Consider the following 19,975-nt stretch of genomic DNA (forward strand, 5'->3'; position numbering starts at 1 on the left):
AATGGGGGCCTGTGGCGGTTTCACGACAGTAACATCCCTATAATGAACTGGCCTGCACAGAGTCCTGACCTGAATTCTGTAGAACACCTTTGGGATGTTTTGGAACGCCGACTTTGTGCCAGGCCTCACCTACCGACATCGATACCTGTCCTCAGTGCAACACTCGATGAAGAATGAGCTGCCATTCCCCAAGAAACCTTCCACACCTGATTGAACGTATGCCTGCGAGAGTGGAAGCTGTCAACAAGGCTAATGGTGGGCCAACACTATATTGAATTCCAGCATTACCGATGGAGGGCACCACGAACTTGTAAGTCATTTTCAGTCAGGTGTCCGGATACTTTTGATCACATAGTGTACGTATTCCCGAACAACAACATGAAGGTGTGCCGGTGCACCATCGTGGTTGTACCACATACGCATCCATCCACCATGCGGAACGTCATTCATTTGGCCGATTAGCTTCTGATGCAGGAAATGGAGGTACACAAGATTAGTAAATTAGCCAGGTAGGAAGCTTGGCCGTATCTGGGGAGCCATTGGTTTCTAGACGTGATTATTTGCTTGTTTCATTGTCCTCTACTCGCACCCTTTGTTTATTCCTATAACAGTGAAACACGTCCGCCTCAATAGCTGAGTGGTCAGTGCGGCTGAACGTGCTGAAAAGGGGTCTGGGTTCGATTCCCGGCTGGGTCGGAGATTTTCTCCGCTCAGTGACTGGGTGTTGTGTTGTCTTCATTATCCCCATTCACGCGCAGGTCGCCGAAGTGCCGCCGCTGGTAGCTAAGTGGTCTGTGCGACGGAATGTTATAGCTAACGGCCCGGGTATGATTGCCGGCTAGGTCGGAGATTTTCTTCGCTCAGGGACTGGGTGATGTGTTGTCCTAATCATCATCATTTCATCCCCATCGAGACGCAAGCCGGCGAAGTGGCGTAAACTCGAAAGACTTGTACCAGGCGAACGGTCTATCCGACGGGAGGCCCTAGCCACACGACATCATTAAATTATTGTATAATAGGAGCAGAGTCGGCTGGGGAATCATACCAGCGACGACACGGGTTGCAAATGGGGAAACCTCCTGACATACGTAGATTGTTATGGCTCGACGCCTGAGGACGAGCATGCCGGAAACAGCAATGCTGTTCGCGTGCGACTGTCGTATCGTGAGCGTTTATGGGAAACGGTTAAAGGACGGTGAAATCAAGAGTATGCGACAAGGTGCTGGACGTTTTACGGTTCATCAAAGAATTGTGACAGTAGAGCGTTGGTGCAGCCGCGAGTGTTTCGGAGCACAGCGTTCAGCGCTCATTGTTCTGCGTGGGACTCTGTGTACTGCCATGTTGACCCTACGACACCGTCAGTTACAGTTGCAGTGGGAATGGTTTCGTCGAGATTGACCGTGCATCAGTGGAAACATGTCGCCTTGTGGAATGAATCACGTTTCTTGTTACACCAGGACGATAATCGAGGCCAGATTTACGGTGTGATCCAGGAGAACGGCTGCTCGAAACATGCCGCGCGCCACGGACGCAGGCTGCTGGGGGATGTGATGTATTGTGGCAGTGCAAAGGAGGTCGAGCGGATGGCAAAACACACACACACACAAATTACTTGTAATTTATTAAAACTTGAACATGGCAAATACTTAACTTTGGAAACAAGTAGTGTCCTCACAGATGACGGGTATTTGATACTGTCGCTAACGTTTGTAACATTTACTACTTCGTTCGCAGCAGAATGATACTTTCACACGAGAGTACAGTAGTCTGCCACTTGATATAAAGGTCGGAGTAACTGTTCTGTTTGCACGCTGCCGGATCTGTGCCAAGACAGTACTTTCGTAAACGTTGATCACAAGTTGTGGCTGATTACATAGAGACTCGGCTGCGGTGGCGTAAGGAAACACTTGGGGGCGAGTCTTCAGAATGGCTCAGAGCACGATGGGACTTAACATGTGAGGTCATCAGTCCCCTAGAACTTAGAACTACTTAAAGCAAACTAACTTAAGGACATCACACACATCCATGCCCGAGGCAGGATTCGAACCTGCGACCGTAGCGGTCGCGCGGTTTCAGACTGAAGCGCCTAGAACCGTTCGGTCACGGCAGCAGGCCGGCGAGTCTTCCCCGACGTCTCCGTTTCGTTGCTGCCTCTGGCAGCGACTGTCTTTACTTGTGGTGCCGTCGTGAGGTGCTATGTTTTACATGAGACCTCGGTCCGCAGACGACACCACAGAGGCAGTGGTATGTTACGGGAGATATTGACCTGGGCTTCCACGGGACGTGGACTTTTTTTCACTTACTGCTTATTTTTACTGACCCACCACCGGATTGCTTACTGTGGGTCATTTATTGCCTCTTGGTCGCCACGACCGGTGTGTGGGACCCGAGTGAATCAAAGTAGCAGTTCCACCCGGCGCCCATATCCGCTCGTACCGTATCCCGCGTCTCGCAACGTGGAGACTGCCTTATTATTCGTTTCTGTCTTTTGTCGTTTCTTTATTTTGTTTCTTTTAGCAGCTTAGTACTTGATCGGAAATGGAAATATAAAATTTTGTGGCATTTGAGAAGAAAAAAAAGGATAGGAAAGAGTTAGAGATATTAGTCCCGCCACCTAGGGTCTGAGGGTGAATACCTCAGTATGTACATCGAGCCATTGACTGTGACATCTTGCATGTTAGTAATTAGAGCGGTCCTTATACTATATTCCTTTATCGTAACTTTTGTGTCTAGATACATATTTACAGGATAGTAGTGCCCGTTGCTATAGGCAATTTGCAACAATACGCTGGCACTTTCAATGCTAATTTACACTAAAAAAACCCTAGTTATGTATCTAATTACCATTTACAGGTTTACAGTACCCGTTGCCATTGACAATTTGCGACAGTGCGCTAGCACTTTACCAACTACCTTAGCCTAATGTGCGCTACTAAGTGCACACGATTAGATTTACGTTGTTGTTGTTGTGGTCTTCGGTCCAGGGACTGGTTTGATGCAGATCTCCATGCTTCTCTATCCCGTGCAAGCTTCTTCATCTCCCAGTACGTACTGCAGCCTACATCCTTCTGAATCTGCTTAGTGTATTCATCTCTTGCTCTCCCTCGACGATTTTTACCCTCCATACTGCCCTCCAATACTAAATTGGTGATCCCTTGATGCCTCAGAATATGCCCTACCAACCGATCCCTTCTTCTAGTCAAGTTGTGCCATAAATTTCTCTTCTCTCCAGTTCTGTTCAGTACCTCCTCATTAGTTATGTGATCTACCCATCTAATCTTCAGCATTATTCTGTAGCATAGATTTACGTATTATTACTAAATATACTTACACTTAAATTAATGTCTAAATTGAGTAGCGCTCTAGTTACTTAATGTGTTGTCTTCTGCACTGCTGCTGTATTGCTGTCAATGCTTCCTTCCGTATCGTTATTCATCCTATAGAGTGTGTTATACTGCTGCATATTGGCTTGTTTTCTGTACGGTCACGTGCGTAGGTATTCTTCGTGTGTTGTCTTTGAAATCTTGTCTGTTAGTATATTTAATTGTGTCCATCCTGGTTCGTTTCTTAGCGCATCCTTTAATTCGCACTCCGTGTAAACGCTGTGTGCTTGTATTGTGTCTGTAATTCCTGCAGCATAGGACTGTATGTTGGGGAGATCACATCCCCCAACATGTACAAACAGGTGTCAGCAACAGACTCATGTGGTTGAGGTGCGTGGAATAAGGTCCGTGTCCTGTTAAGAAGTGTACCGTAACGCGGCTAGGGTCGGCATGTTTTATTTTTAACCATTCCGATACATAGGGAAAGAACGTGTGGACTCTCCGTCTTTTATCACTTGTGTCCCTCTCGTCTTTTATCACTTCTGTCCCTCTCATTCTGCCAGGTTTCCATTTGCCAGAGTTGAAGCTGACGCTTGTTGTTTACGCGTACGCCGGTTATTCAGCTAACTCGGTCTAGTCTACCTGTCTTGAACCAGTACTATGCAGCCCGATATCTGATGGTGCGGACTGCGCGAACATTATTGCGGACCACCTGCATCCCATCATGACTGAAGTCTTCCTCGTCGGCGACGGCATCTTCCAGCGAGATAACAGCTCGAGTCAGAAGTAGAAAATCGTGTTGCAGTAGTGTGAGGAGCATGCTGGTGAATTCAGGTTCATGTTTTAGCCTGAACTGATCGCGATGGAGCACAGCTGGGTCAGTAAGGGGCTCCAACTCCGCGCGTGCGTATCATCGGCGCGTAAATGACGGGAACTGTGACACCTGTGCCTAGGCATCTGGCGCCACATACATCTTGGACTTTCCGAATCCGTGTCACTCACAACCACTGCTGTACTGTGACCCGAAAGTGGAAAGTGGACCAACACACTGTTAAGAAAATGGTCACAATGTTGGGTCATCACTGTACGAGCACAGGAAGGAAGATGTATGAATAATGCAAGGGGACCTGTGCAGAACTTCAGCAATTTAAAACTATAAAATGATGACAGTATTCGGAGTAAGTGTAGTCGTTTGGATAAGGGTTCTGTGGGAATGAAGAGAAAACATCTTTAAAAACGAACCGAACGACGTGAAATAATAATCATGAAATTATGATATATCCGTGGCTATACATTTCCATGCACATAATTTTGAACAAAATTCTTTGCAGAGCATTCCAATACCTCGGTGTAAACGATATTTGACGTAGGAACGTAAGCATTTCCTTTAAGGGATACAAGCATCTTAGTTAATTCTGTTACCCTTGAAAAGGCTGCACATAACTGTCCCTGCGTAAAGGTTACCGGTGTATCACTAAGGCCACAATAATTGAAACAACGATAGAGAAACTACTAGCATTATTCAGTTATTTCAACAAAAGCATAAAATTCGCAATAGAACATGAGGGAAACAAAAGTATAAATTTCCTGGAACTTAAAAATCACCAACCACCAACAAAACCATAAGTTCAGCGTACACAGAAAACTCACATACACAGATATAGGACAGGACAACTCATCGTGCCATGCCACCACACAGAAACATGATACGTTTAGGTCAATGCTACATAGAGTACACTCTCTTGAATTGGAAGAAAACAGCCTCTGGAATGAACTATATATAATAAAAAGCATTGGTATAAGCAATAGCTATACAGCCGAAACAATTGACAATTTAAACAGACAAATACACAAAAGTAAGACAACAAATGGCACACTGTGAAAAAAGAGAAAATATTTGCCAGTATTCCATACCTAGGCCCCATATCACAAAAAGTCGCCAACCTTTTTTTTTTAATGTAACAGTTGCATTCTCCAATAATAATAATAGGTTAGGAAACTTACTCGCCCATAACATAAAGTCAAACACACAAAAATTTAACAGCATTGGAGCGTAAAAAAGTGTCATGCCCCAGTTGTCCTGCGTACTATGTACGGAAAACAGGCAGACACTTCAAAATTCGTTTTCAAGGACACATGAATGCTTTCAGACTCAATCACTTAGAAAAATCAGTTATTGCACAACATATACTGGAAACAAAACATATCGTCAACAGTCAAGAAAACAATTTGGTAGCACTGCGCTAATGGAGCCGATGGTAAGACCTCAAATCTTTTAGAACGACTAGAGATATACCTCCATAAAATCAATAAACCAGAATCAATGTAAAATGAAAAGACAGATTTCACAAGCCACAGTTATTTTAGTAATTTTAAAGACCTATTCTAGAGTTGTTCCTTGCATATGTCAGCTGTTTAACAATTAGATTTCTGGCATTCCGAATAAATTCGTCTTTGATCACATCATGTTCAACAACATCTGTGAAGTGTTTACAAAAATGTATAAGCAAATGTGCCTCTTGAGTGAAGTGATATGCATGAACAGGATGGAGAAACCAATGTGTGATGGTGTTAAAAAGTTAAAAAGGCTTTTCGTGGATTATGTGGTAAGTTTACACTGTTCATTTTGTCGACTGTTTCGCACATATTTTGCACATTTCACTTACGAAATTCATAATCTAATATCGAGCCTTTTCATGACAGGAACATGCATTTCAGCCAATTCGAGAGCAAAAATAAATCATGTATTAAGACAAATTAAACCTGATGACGGACCCACAGGATCCGAAATGCATCGTGTGACCGAAGGCGTTTTTTAATTCATGTTTCGAGTGTAACCTCTAACAATATTTTGAGATTTTAGTTGTACTTCGTACTTTATGTTGTAGTAGCAGTACATAAGTGGAGTATAGAAGCAGCAATTAGAAATATATATTTGTCAAAAAATGTGTTTGGGATTCGGAATGTTTGTTCTGGCTTGTACGACTGGCAGAGATCAGGGATCCGCATCACCTATAACTTTTAACTCGTCAAATATTTTCAGTTACAGTAAGAACGTAAGGCCGTAGTAACAGTGGATACATCACAATCCAAAGCGCTAATGACAGATATGTTTGCCGTTTCGGAAAGTACAATATTCGTTTAGAACAGGGTTTCTCAAACTTTTCCTCTGACGGAACACGTTCAGAATCTTGGTACTTTGATGGAAGACCTTGTTTATTTTGGATGACAATAAAATTATTAAAATTTCAAAAAAATGAGAAAAACATGTTTTATTCATTGCCTACTTCGATTTTAAATCGTAGCTATTGTCACAGAACTCAAAATAAAATTAGAAAAAAGTCATAAAAACACCGTGTTATTAATAATTTCTCGCGGAGCACTTATTCACTTTAAACAAATAAAATGGTATTTTTAATAAGATAATATGAAAAGGTCGTTTCTCATTCGTGATTACAAAGCTAGTTTCGTAAAATATAAGTATGAAGCTGGACATCCAAGATGCCCTGTTGCGTGATAGTGAAGAATATGTTTCACGTTAAAATTTTCCGTAAATAGTAAGTGTTTTCGCAAAGTCGCTACGCAATGTCAAAATCCGAGTAAAAAACCTTTCTAAGAATATCTCAGTTCATCCGTGTACGAATAGTATATGTTATGTTGAGAAAAAGGCATTTTGAAGTGCGAAGTAATAAATATGATTAACGAGAGTTACAGGAATCCGAAATAAGGAATGTACAGGGTGACAGTTATTGAACTATATAAAATAAAATCGTCATAACTTCTAAACGGTTTGCGTTAGGACGTTCAAACGGTACGATTGGCTGCGGGGTATAATGGGAATTGTATGCGCATGCATGGTCTGGTTTAGCGGCGAAGCCCACTTTCACTTGGATGGGTTCGTGAATAAGCAAAATTGTCGCATTTCGGGGACTGAGAATCCGCATTTCGCCACCTCAGAGTGAGCGAGAAAGATCTGCTAGATGCAGTATTTCCAGCCGCCGGGCCTTTTCGAGCAACTCGTAAAGGGAAAAAATATGCGTCTGCAGGTCGTAAGCGGAACGTGCGATGGGCCGGTGGAAGCGGGAGCCCCCACACATCGCACAAAATATTGCCGACGATTATCGCACTCCGCCTAGCGCCAACTGGCAATAAAAGCGCAGCGCGCCGCTCCGCTTCACGATAGTATTGCTGAGCAGGCCACTGATAAAGCGCTTAATGCGTACAGAGTGTTCTAACAAAGGTACTTTTTCTGTTCACAGGTTGGCAGATCGGGAGTGAAACGCCGTAACTGGTGAGTTTGCGTCTCCTGACAACAGAAAGCAGTTGCGACTTGGGTGATAGCATAACTGTAAAGAATTTGCTTACGATAAGGTACTGTTGGCGTACAGTGGTCCGTCAGATATCACGATTGTTAAGGTGAAGTGATGCAATCAAAGTAAACGCACGATTTGATACGAAGCTTGCAAGGAGACCGGAAGAAGCGAGCCGATAGCTCGGAGGGACGATGACTTTTTTAATGTTTTGACTTTTTTTGGATTCGGCAATACAGTCAGGCAAAATATTGATAAAAATGTGTCTTGAGTAGTTGTAATAACGTGGGATATCGACAGAAATATTTTACTCGTAATAGGAATAAAACATGAACGGCTCACCCTTTTTAGGTCGGGTATTTATTATCCCAAACTGCAGATGAGAACAAAGTTGTCTTGTGAAACAGCTAAGGTACTATCACTTAAGAGAAAAATCTTCTTCCTGGGTTAATGCAGGTCTCGTTTCTTCTTAGCAAATCATAGGCTTCTCCTTGGAGTTGGGTATCCTTTGTAGTCGGCAGTGTTGCCGCTCATAGAGCAAAGCTCCTTGAAAAGGAAAAATTAAAAAAAAAAAAAGAAGAAGAAGAAGATGACGAAAGTCGTCATATTTCCCGCACGTGACATATTTCCCGCACGTGAACAGCGTCTGACTAGTATTACAAAACAAACTGTACCACGTGTACCCCTTCGTGCGACGATGGTAACGATGTAAAGGAAGACTGTAGTGATTAGGTTTCTGGCGGTTCATCTTTGTGAAGAATCTCCTACTTCTCCTATGTTGAGCTAAGGATGATTTGAAATATCTGCTCGGATTAGGACGGAATGTCTACTTTTTTATAATGTTTGTAGAGGGTGTGTCAGCCCTTCACCTATCTATGGCTTTTTTATGAGCGTAATTGTCAGAGTTATAAACTTTTTATTTGGATTCCTACTGAAATTGCATCCTTTGCAGTCTTTTGAAGGAGATTCCAATGTGTAAGGACATCCAGATGGAACTGTTTCCCTACGAAGTTCAACTTTAAAACAGTCTTCTACGATCTGATCCCACGAATTATCCTTATTTAAATTTCTAATTGTACTGATTGATGTCTTATCCCAGCTAGTCTGTGAGAGTTCCCTTATTGCGACAGCATACACTGTGTACATGCATGTAGCTGCTGGCAAATCGTATTGTCCCTCATACTGTCAGTAGGCTAAATTATGGCACATTCCTCTCGGAGGGGCTAGGCCAGGCAAAGAAATGGGCCGTGGTTTCTTCCAAGAAATTACTGGGCCAGTCGACCGAAGTTTTTTATATTCAGTAGTCAGAAGTGAGGTCCTCTCTGCTGGGACAGTGTTGATTTGATGTGATGTAGTGTGTGGTACTGGCTGCACCTGGATGGGTCTTCGAATTGCTGACAATGGTCGTTTACTAGTCATCGTCGCTTCAGAGTTCACGGAGGAACCGCCAGCACCATGGCTACTTGACGGTGGTGGTCGGCTGTAACGGGCAGGAGCTCTGCGAAGAAACGGCGGGTCACATAGCCCAACAAGGCTGTATGAAAGTACACAGCGATCTCTAGACTGGACAGTGAGGGAGTGCAGGGTGTGCGAACCGAAGACTTGGTCATCTTACACCATTGTGCCCACAAAACTCTTGCGTGTCCTCTGCTTGTCGGTCTGTGCTTCATAGAAAAGAGCTGTTTTTTGCTCGGATTACAGGTCATTCGTTTGATTCAGTTAAAATGATCGAATGAGTCCATGTATCACGAGCGTCAGCGAGGCGTTCTGCAACGACTTTTCTACTCTTCAAACCACTGTGAAGTCCGTGGTAGTGGGTAATTCTTATTGTACCACGCTTTAGCGTTCCTTCCCGTTCCATTCGTATTTGGAGCACGGGAAGAATGATTGTTTACATATCGCTGTGGACGCTATAATTAGTCTAATCTTGTCTTCTCGGTTCCTGCGAGAGCGATACGTAGCGGTCTATAGTGTATTCCTACTTTCCTCGCTTGATACTGGTTTTTGAAGGGTCTAAGTTTGCGTTGTTACTGGTACTGCACGTAATCTCTGTTCTGCCCATATGATCCGTTCCTCGAAGTCACTTTAGGCGAATGCGAGATTGTTTCCTTTAACAAGGCCTTTGAACTGTGATAGTGCTCCGGTTGTAGCGACATCAGTGTCAGTGGACGAATAATCGTAACAGTCATGTAGCACGTTATTTTGAAAGTGGTCATGGCACTTTTTACAAGATGATACAACCGTCCATGGTGCAAGTAATGCTCGAATTCTATTTGATGTGTTTTCTGGCGCATTGCAATCGATGATCTGGACCTACTACTTGAATACTATATTAATAAAATCGAATATCCAAGGTACAAGATGGAACTTCATTACGACCATGATCTGCAAACAAATAACCATGTTCCACAGAGATTTTAGATGAGTGTTGGGTCCTTTCGATTTCAGGTAATTCGAATCGTCAAGTTGTGGAGGCAACTTCACATATTGTCTCGATTTGCCCTGTGAATGTATTTCATTCTATTCGCAGTACTACGCTACGAAGTATTGCAGACGGTATTTATGTTGTTACTCACTTCTGCCATACGGACGTCACAATAGGCTGTTTCTAGATAGTGATTGATTCCTACTGATTTTTTCCGTGAAGTAGCACTGCTGACACAAGAGTTATGCCATTTTGTTGGAGTAATTAACACATTGGTTTGAAAGAGCAAGTGTCAGTGTTCATCGAAGTGAATCATATATGGAGTGAGGACTGAACATAATGTGAGATACGCATACAGTGATAGACAGCCAGTCTGTATTTGGTATATTCCAGGTTAGCAGTTATAAAGCAAAAACCCCTGTATACCTCACCCATTTCTTAGAACTTACGAACTTAATATTTTTCAGCGTTTCAGTAAAATGGTGAGACAGCGCAAATGAAAGTACGTTAACTAGCAAGCTTTCAATGTCTTGGCATATTCTGTATGCTTTCATATAATCAATTGGCTGTATCTCATAGCTGACAAAATAAGAAAAGCTAGTTTTTCACGCATCTCAATGTTTATGGCACCGTATCTCCTTATCTGTTTGTCGTACAGTGATATGATTTAGCAATTACAATCAGTGGTATGTTTCCGGGTTCGATTCCCTGCCGTATTGGGGATTTTCTCTGTCTGAGGACTGGGTGTTTATGTTGTCTTCATCATTTCATTATCATTATCATCATTCGTGTCAGTGGCTCGATTGGACTGTGTAAAAATTGGGACTTTGTATGGGCGCTGATGACCGCGCAGTTGAGCGCCCCACAAACCAAACATCATCAGTGGTATGCTTGGAAACTGTCTGCAGAATGTGTTGAAATTAGAATTAGTAGTAAAGAAGTAATAAATTAAAACTTAACCTCTGATGTACAAGCTTTACTGCACGGACATCAAAAATGTAGTAAGCGAAACTTTTTCTTTTTGTTTTTTCTGGAGAATTTCAGCGATAAAAAGTTTCGAAAAGTTGTGAACTTACATGAAAAGCCTTTTGGAAGTCGCTAAGTGCTCTCATTTTCAAATGAATTTAGTCTGGGTAATGTGCGGGTCGTGAGTTCCGCTGCCTCAAGACATATACACAGTTGTAACTTTAATATTTGACTTATTGTGCTAAACTTTTAAAGTAAGATTGTACCTCTTTATGAGTAGATTATGACAGCATTTTAATTTTTTAAATTCGGTCAGTAATTAAATGAAATATTGAAAATACCGACACGCGAAAGGAACAAGTATAGGACAGTGAAAGAAGCAAATAAATCCCAATAAACACACGTCTGGAAATCAATGGGTTCCCCGATACGTCGTATACACAAGTGCTGTCATGCCAATGTTACAACACTGTTAGAGTCTAAGGCTAAGTTTATTTCGAAACACCGCGAGTGAGACGTAAATGACAAAGTCATAAACTGCCCACGTTTGATTTTTCCGCATACCTAACTACCGCTAAACAACATTTCGACAAGAAATGCATCGGTTGTGGCTCGCCAATACCATGGCTTCCAAATTCCACCAAACGGCGACTGTGTGAAACACTTGTTACAGGGTGTACATGAAAAGTGTGTCCGTAAGTTATCTTTACAACTTAAAACTTTAATGTCTATAAAACTATACTAGATGTTAACAAATAGTTTCAAGTATGAGATGAGATAACTCATAAAGGTTTTTTCGCTCATTCATACACATCAGTGTGGCACGGACAATGTCTAATCAGAATTTCATTTTTCTCCACGTACGATTCAAGATCTCCACGGTGACTTCAAATCCATTGCGAATGCGTGCCCTAAAGTCCTGTAGGTGTCTAGCCTTGGTTCTGTACACCAGATCCTTTACAATACCGCACAGAAACAAGCCTAGCAGTGTGAGGTCAGGGGTTGTAGCGGCCATCGAATTGGACCATCTATTTCATTCACCCTATTCGGAAACTTCACAGCTAGAAATCGATAAACATTTAGGGATCGGTGATGTGATGCCCTAGCCTGCTGCAATAGGTTGCAAGTGTTCCAATTGTGGCACAGAAAACTGTTGTAACATATCCATATGAAAACCACCGAAGAAAACTCTATGAAGAAGAATGGACCAATGATGCAATTGTGCATCGACCTTGGGACTGCCTCATTCCATTTTACGTGTAACGTGAGGAAGCTGTGAACCCCATGTACGAACTTCATGACTATTCAATTTGTCGCATACATGAAAGGTTGTTGATCGGATAAACAAATCTCTTCTAGATAGTCATTGTTTGCACAAATCTTGTCCCGCATATTCACTACAATTTTGACGCTGAGGTTTGTCCGTAGGCTTCAATGCCTGACGTAGCTGCACCTTGAAGGGATATTCTCGTAGCCTCTTCTGTATTTTTGATCGTCTCATTTACAATTCTCTGGCCACCGTACGCACCGATTTTGTGGAACTCCTCGCAAACGCCTGCCGGACCTGTCCTCGTTGCCTTCTGAAGCAGATGGGCGACCCGCCCCCTTTTTATGGAGAACACTACATTTTTCTAAGAATGACGTACATCAAGCCCAAATAGTTGGTCGGGACGGTGGTTGCCTTCCGTACGATGTTCGAAAGTTTCGTTGCACTTGGGTATCGGACGTCGTCTGTGTGAACAAGCTCACAGACTGAGTGAGCTTTCTCCTCTGGAGTCCACATTATACCAGGTTTTCAAGTTGCGTCACCTGGAAGGTTAAAAAAGCTTATTAAGTTATCACATGTTGAAAACCATTTGTTAGTACCTAGAATAGGTTTTAAATTTATTAAAGTCTTAAGTTGTTCAGATAATTTATGGATAGCCAGTATATCGTATATGGGAAACCACTGGTTTGCAGACCTATGTTTAATAGGATTATTTGCTTGTTTCACTGTCCACTAATTGCCCATTTTGTTTTTACTTATAATACTTAAAAACCCTGTATATAGATGGTACAAGTCGAATGAGAAAATGTTAAACTGCTTTTGTGGTCTGAAAATACTTCAAGTCTCACTGCCACGTTGGGAAGGATACCAATGACACTCGTACTAGTAGTTCCCGTTGTTTTTATAGGATAGATGCCAAAGTTCTGATACACAAGTCGTACATATATCTGTGAGCCAATGTTTCCCGTGCAGAGGAAAGCCTGTGTCGTACTCGAAGTGAGAGGCCGCCTGGCGGGGACCCAGCAGGCAGCCGTGACAGAGGTCGCCGGTTCATGCACCCCGGCACGACGGGGGACCTGCCTCCAGCACTGGACAGCTGCTGAGTGCCCTCTGCCAGCAGCTTCATGGCCACTACAACATTCACGATTAAGTGTGTGGCAGAGGGTTCATCGAACCAATTTCACACTATTTTCTCTATCGTTCTACTCTCGAACAGCGTGCGAAAAAAAAAACGAACACATAAATCGTTCCGTGCGAGCGGTTATTTTTCTTATATTATTACGAGGAGTAGTTCTCCCAGACTAGGTTGGCGTTCACAGAATATTTTCAGATTCAGGTGAGCAAGATGAAGATTGGAATTTCGCGAAGAGATCTCGCCCAACGAAGAACGCTTTTGTTTCAATGATTGCCACTCCAACTCGTGTATCATATTTGGGACTCTTTCTCCCCTATTTCAGTTAGTACAAAACGAACTGCCCTTCTTTGAACTTTTCGATGTCCCTCGTCAATCTTATATGGTAGGCATCCCGTACCACAGAGCAGCACTCCTGAAGAGAACGTAGAAGCCAATTGTAGGCAGTCTCTATAGAAGATCTGTTCCATCTTCTAAGCATCTTGCCAAAAAATCACAGTCTTTGGATCACCTTCCCCACAACATTATCTATTTGATCGTTTCAATGTAAGTTCTCCGTAATATTTTAATAGCTACGTATTTAGTAGAATTGACAACCTTTGGATTTGTGTGATTTTTGTGTAGCCGAAATTTAACGGATTTCTTGTGGTACACTTCGCTGCCTGTCCTGTTTTACCAGTATGCCCAGCCGACAACGTCCGACATCTGTAATGAGGGGTTGCCGCCCAATCCCACCACGTCTGGACGTGGTTTCGCCTTGATTTCGTCTCGTGTTTGGCCATCACAATCTGCCCTCGTTCAAACTCAGGTAGATCGCGCGCCTTACCCATTCTCCACACGGACAGCAATCTCACTGATAAAGCATGCACTGTGCATATGTTTGACTAGCAGTCATTTCTCGCCACGTGACGCTACTATCTCCTGGACGGGTTTATATCAACAGTAGATCGATGGTCATAATGTTGTGACTGATCTGTGTTTTACGCTTGAATGTTGCAGATGGGGGCGCGGCGCATAGCTCGAGCTTAGATACAGCACTCTCTTAGAGGCAGGCAGACTTGGCAGCACGTCCCGGGTTAACCGACTTTGAACTTGGATCGATAATCGGTGCAAGGCATATTGCCCATGGCATATCGAGAAACTTTATTTGCTTAGTCCTTTGATGAAATAAAAATGCAATTGTAGATTATCCATAATTTCACTTCTGTTTCGTCAAACGACCACCTGTTTCGATGGACCTCCCGGATTGCTGCGCGCGTTATCACGTCGCTTTCGGGATTCAGAGAGGCGCATCCGCGTCGGGTCCAATCGGCCCGACGAACTAACGACGAGGGCCGATTTTGCGGCGAGTTTGGGTGTTGTTTTAGGGCGGTTCCCCACATCTGACTTGTACCACTGCCATCGACAAATACAAAAATGAACATGCAGATCTCATGTATTTGTGGGGGAAAAAGTACTATCGTCACACCATTACCTGGCGCGCTTTATTCAGACTGACGAAGTATGTGTGCCATTAAATCGATACTCTTATCCAAGTAGGTGTGTCGTTATACGCATCATAATGACCACCTACAGCGATAATCGAGTTTGATGTCTGCACCCCAGAGGGTGGCCTGATGATGGTACCGGTAGTAATTTGAGAAAAGTGTGACTATAGATTAAAGCAATTTTTTTCGTGTTATTGAGTTGGTCGCGTTCGGAAAAATTAATATCGTAGCCTTACACAAGAATTCGAGATCCGATGTTAACGTTGGCTCGGGTTTATCGTCATTGTCGCAGAGACTACGTTTACACTCGCACGAGCCACTAGACGGGACGGGCACAAGTGTTTCACGAATGGACGTCACGGCATGAACCCATTGCTGACAGAACTGCTTGGAGACAAAAAAGGTAACTCATTGTCGTCGGACAAAAATGCCTCGTCATACTTTGTAAGGAAATAGAAATGAAAAATTATAAAGCGAGACAATCTAAGAAGGGGAAAATAAGCTGAAGATGTGAACTGAAGTTTGTGTTATGGAGGGTATTGGACTAGAGTAGCCAGCCGTTGCACCTGTGTTAGCTGTAATGCTGTGGTGGTGTAGTGGCTAGCATACCTGCCTAGCAAGTTAAGGACACCCAGCCGCGGCACAATTTTAATTCATTTCTTCAGCTTACATCATTATTGTAGATAAAGATGAGACCCAAACGACCCGAAGAAAATTTAATTATATCACATCTATAGCACTCCACTTCGCCCAGCATATTTTATGCTATGTCGGCTACTACGCGAGGCTTAAACACTTGATAGCTCTCTGACAGACTTGACTCTCAAAACGCTTTGACACATTTTGTGGGCATATTTTTAATGGGTTGAATGCTACTAAGCTTTACCGTTTGGGCCCGCATCTCGTGGTCGTGCGGTAGCGTTCTCGCTTCCCACGCCCGGGTTCCCGGGTTCCCGGGTTCGATTCCCGGCGGGGTCAGGGATTTTCTCTGCCTCGTGATGGCTGGGTGTTGTGTGCTGTCCTTAGGTTAGTTAGGTTTAAGTAGTTCTAAGTTCTAGGGGACTTATGACCACAGCAGTTGAGTCCCATAGTGCTCAGAGCCATTTGAACCTTTACCGTTTGGATGTAACAACAGTGTCTCTCAAATCCGTAACGGTGAATAATTATGTGAAATATACTTCCATTTTCAATAGTTAGGACCGTAATATTATTTCATATGACATGAAGGAATGAAAGTATCTACCAGGATAATCGGGAAGGCGCGCCGGTCACCGGCTTGATCCGCCTAGCGGATTAACGACAAAGGCCGGTATGCCGGCTAGCTTGGATGTGGCCTTTAGGTGATTTCCCACATGCGAATAGATGAATACCGGGCTGATCCCCAAGTCCCGCATCAGTTACACGATTCACAAACGTTTAGGAATCGTTCACACACTTTCACATGAACAGCATTACCTGCAGACAGTTTGGAGTGCGTGTATTCCTTCCCAGGATCGTAATAGGGTGGCGACAGGAAGGCCATCTGGCCGCTGCTTAAATCAACGAAGCCAAAACCAATGGCGACGAAAAAAAAAAAATCAAGGGATGAAAGTAAGCAAGTTTCAGTGTATGGTTTGTGCTGGAACCCAAACCTCCATGTGTCAAACACTCAGATCGGTACCGAACGTCGTACGTCGATCGAGTATCATCCAAAACTCCGATTTAGTTCTTTTTTTTTTCACTATGGGACTTAACATCTGAGGTCATCAGTCCCCTAGAACTTAGAACTACTTAAACCTAACCAACCTAAGGACATCACACACATCCATGCCCGAGGCAGGAATGGAACCTGCGACCGTAGCGGTCGCGCGGTTCCAGACTGTAGCGCCTAGAACCGCTCGGCCACTTCGGCCGGCTCCAATTTAGTTCTTAGTATGTGCTGCCGTCCAGCAGAACGGGCGGCAGCGTTAATTAAAAGTAACACCCGAACTACGGAGCACAGGTTGGTTGGTTGGTTGGTTGGTTTTGGGGGAAGAGACTAAACAGCGAGGTCATCGGTCTCACGGATTAGGGAAGGACAGGGAAGGAAGTAGGCCGTGCCCTTTCAGAGGAACCATCCCGGCATTTGCCTGGAGCGATTTAGGGAAATCACGGAAAACCTAAATCAGGATGGCCGGACGCGGGAGTGAACCGTCGTCCTCCCGAATGCGAGTCCAGTGTGCTAACCACTGCGCAACCTCGCTCGGTACGGAGCACAGGAAAAGCACAACTGTGAGTAACTGCCTTGTATAGCTTCCTTAGACAAGTTGGTAGAGCGTTGAATAGTCGTACCAAGGGTCCTGGGTTCAAACTCCAATCATAAAAATCTTTTCTTTTTTTTTTTTTTTTTACTGTATTATGTTTGAAAGTGTTATATGGGACGACATGTCTATGACATGTAAAAGAACTGTTTGGTGTTCACAGCAGTGTTCTCGTGGCAGTCTGCTTTCGCTTCATTTCTTTGAAAGTAGTAAAGCTGTAGGGTATATTTATAGTTTCACAGAGTCCACAATCAGAACAGAAAAATAACGAAACAATTGCATCACACGTGCAGAATTGGTGGTTGTAATAATAATAGTGATAATAAATAAACAAAATAATAAGATCAAGCCGGCCGGAGTGGCCGAGCGGTTAAAGGCGCTACAGTCTGGAACCGCACGACCGCTACGGTCGCAGGTTCGAATCCTGCCTCGGGCATGGATGTGTGTGGTGTCCTTAGGTTAGTTAGGTTTAAGTAGTTCTAAGTTCAAAGGGACCTATGACCACAGCAGTTGAGTCCCATAGTGCTCAGAGCCATTTAATAAGATCAAGAATTAGGACATAGCATTCAAAAATCAATGCAAACACGACCCCCTCCCCCCACACAGTGTCAGTCATTCAGAAACAAAGGCTTCACAATAATGGTTGCATACGAAGAAGTGTATGAAGCAAATTACATATAACAGTTTCACGCGTAAACAGTTAAAAAAATTGTCAGCAGTAAGGTTTGAACGCGGAATCTTTAGTACGACGACCGCACGCTCTGTTTATATATATATATATATATATATATATATATATATATATATATATATATATATATATATATATATATATATAATTTTTTCCCCCCATTCGTTGTATCTGCTCGGGGTGGACGTCGCAAGACATCCGTTTCAGTTCGTCGTTGATCCATCAACTCAGTTTTTTTATTACAGAGGGCAGCTAACCCTCTGACCAAACACGCTGAGTTAACGTGCCGGCTACCAAATCACCAACACGAGATCTACAAACAATTACTAACAACAGGTACGGTTTTCCTATGCTTCGTAGTTCTGACGTTGGTTTTAATTACCGTTTATGCATGTTCTACTGGACAACACGACACAGTACGAACTAAATCGAAGTTTTGGTTGATACTCTATCCACATACAACGTTTGGTACAGATCTGAGTGCCTGACATCTGGAGGTTTGGGTGTGAGTGTTAACGGTACGCTTATTGCAAAGGTGGTTGCATTATACCTGTGCAGACGGTTGCCAACATTTTCTCTTCCACGAAAATTTCCCCTCTACCATTAGTCCCACAAATCTGATGTTTTCCTTTTTTCGTGATTGTATCACATTTCGAGGAGAGCTAAATATCTGGGTAAACAGAATTAGGTGCAAGCATCGCATGTAGCGTTCTTGTGTAATTCAAGTTCAGCCTATTAAGCTCGGTTCGAGAGGTGTTTCTCACCACAAGCTAAAGGAAGACTGGTTGTAGAATACTGTCGTCACACATTGTCTACTAGCATTGTTACGGACTAAGCTGCTTCACGTTTTTGTCTTACGCGTAATATCGATTTCACTCCAAAATGTTAGGAGGTGTTGCGAGGATCTCCAGGTGTAACTCCAGACTGCCGGATAGCCTCTCTCTTTAATCGGGAAAGCACGTAGTTTCCCCCGGAAAGAAGAAAAGACACGTGAACAAAATATGGAGATGCTGTTTGTGGAATGATTCTGCATTCAACGAAACCTATCAAAAATTAAAAAGCTGTACTTTTTCCTAGTATTTGGTTCTTTAACGGCTATTCAGGTCATGTAGAATCGTGCCAGTCAGGAAATGAAAAGAAATTCTAACGACCGTTTGCTCATACGTCTTTCGATGATGCGTGGAGACTTCTGCGTGGGGAGTGGATTTGTTACGGCTCTGTAGCAGCGAAAGCATGACTTCCGCCTCGGTAAGAGCTGTCGCGCTTTAAGCTTTGGCGCACCTGTTTTACTCGGCACGGCGTTAAAATGCACTTTCTCGGCGGTTCGCAGCAGCCTGGCATTACGCCAGCGCGGTAACTCGGGCCGTTGCGCTATTACGACTACTGGCATTAGAAAAGTAAAAGGCCCGGCGTCTTGCGCCAGCACGGAAGATGGAGATGCGTCCCTTTTGCAGCGAGTTAACTAGCATTCCGCGGCTCTATATAAACCGAGGCTGGGAAATTACCAGCGGAAATCGAAGCTACTGTCGCTGGGAGCAAGCTTCGCCTTGGTGTCAACTACCTCACAGTCTGACCTTGTCCAGCTACAGCTGCGCATGCCACGCAGTAACCATGTGAAAACCGGAATTATTTTTTAAAAGCTATACATTTTTAGAATTGGTTACAAAACAACCGTATACCCTTCAAAATACTCGAAACGTTTTTTGTAGTCGTCTTTAGAAATGGCTGACAGCTCCTCCAACGTTTTTTTCTTGACTTCTTCAGTGTTGTCAAATCGGTGTCAAATTGTTCAAATGGCTCTGAGCACTATGGGACTTAACATCTATGGTCATCAGTCCCCTAGAACTTAGAACTTCTTAAACCTAACTAACCTAAGGACATCACACAACACCCAGTCATCACGAGGCAGAGAAAATCCCTAACCCCGCCGGGAATCTAACCCGGGAACCCGGGCGTGGGAAGCGAGAACGCTACCGCTAATCGGTGTCCTTTCATGCCCCTTTTCATGCGGGGAAAAAAAAGTCACACAGAGCCAGGTCAGGCGATTAAGGTGCGTGGGGCAGCAGAACCATGACATTTTCAGTCAAAAACTGTG

The 19,975-nt window shown here is 43.5% G+C and overlaps 1 protein-coding gene and 1 long non-coding RNA gene across 3 annotated transcripts in view; one reads left to right on the forward strand and one right to left on the reverse strand.

Annotated features, from left to right (window-relative positions):
- LOC126195224 (myristoylated alanine-rich C-kinase substrate) overlaps positions 1 to 19,975 on the forward strand; it is a 495,457-nt gene that overhangs the window by 100,591 nt on the left and 374,891 nt on the right. The window contains exon 2 of one of the 2 annotated variants that reach the window (XM_049933749.1): positions 7,583 to 7,614. The exons of the other annotated variant lie outside the window; for it this stretch is intronic. The gene's annotated coding sequence lies outside the window, so the exon portion shown is untranslated. The remainder of the gene's footprint in view (positions 1 to 7,582; positions 7,615 to 19,975) is intronic. 2 annotated transcript variants of the gene reach the window in all.
- Positions 1 to 19,975, reverse strand: part of LOC126195227 (uncharacterized) — a 386,656-nt gene that overhangs the window by 68,976 nt on the left and 297,705 nt on the right. The gene's annotated exons all lie outside the window — the stretch shown is intronic.

The sequence above is a fragment of the Schistocerca nitens genome, chromosome 7 (genome assembly GCF_023898315.1).
Source record: "Schistocerca nitens isolate TAMUIC-IGC-003100 chromosome 7, iqSchNite1.1, whole genome shotgun sequence".
Taxonomy (NCBI): Eukaryota; Metazoa; Arthropoda; class Insecta; order Orthoptera; family Acrididae; genus Schistocerca; species Schistocerca nitens.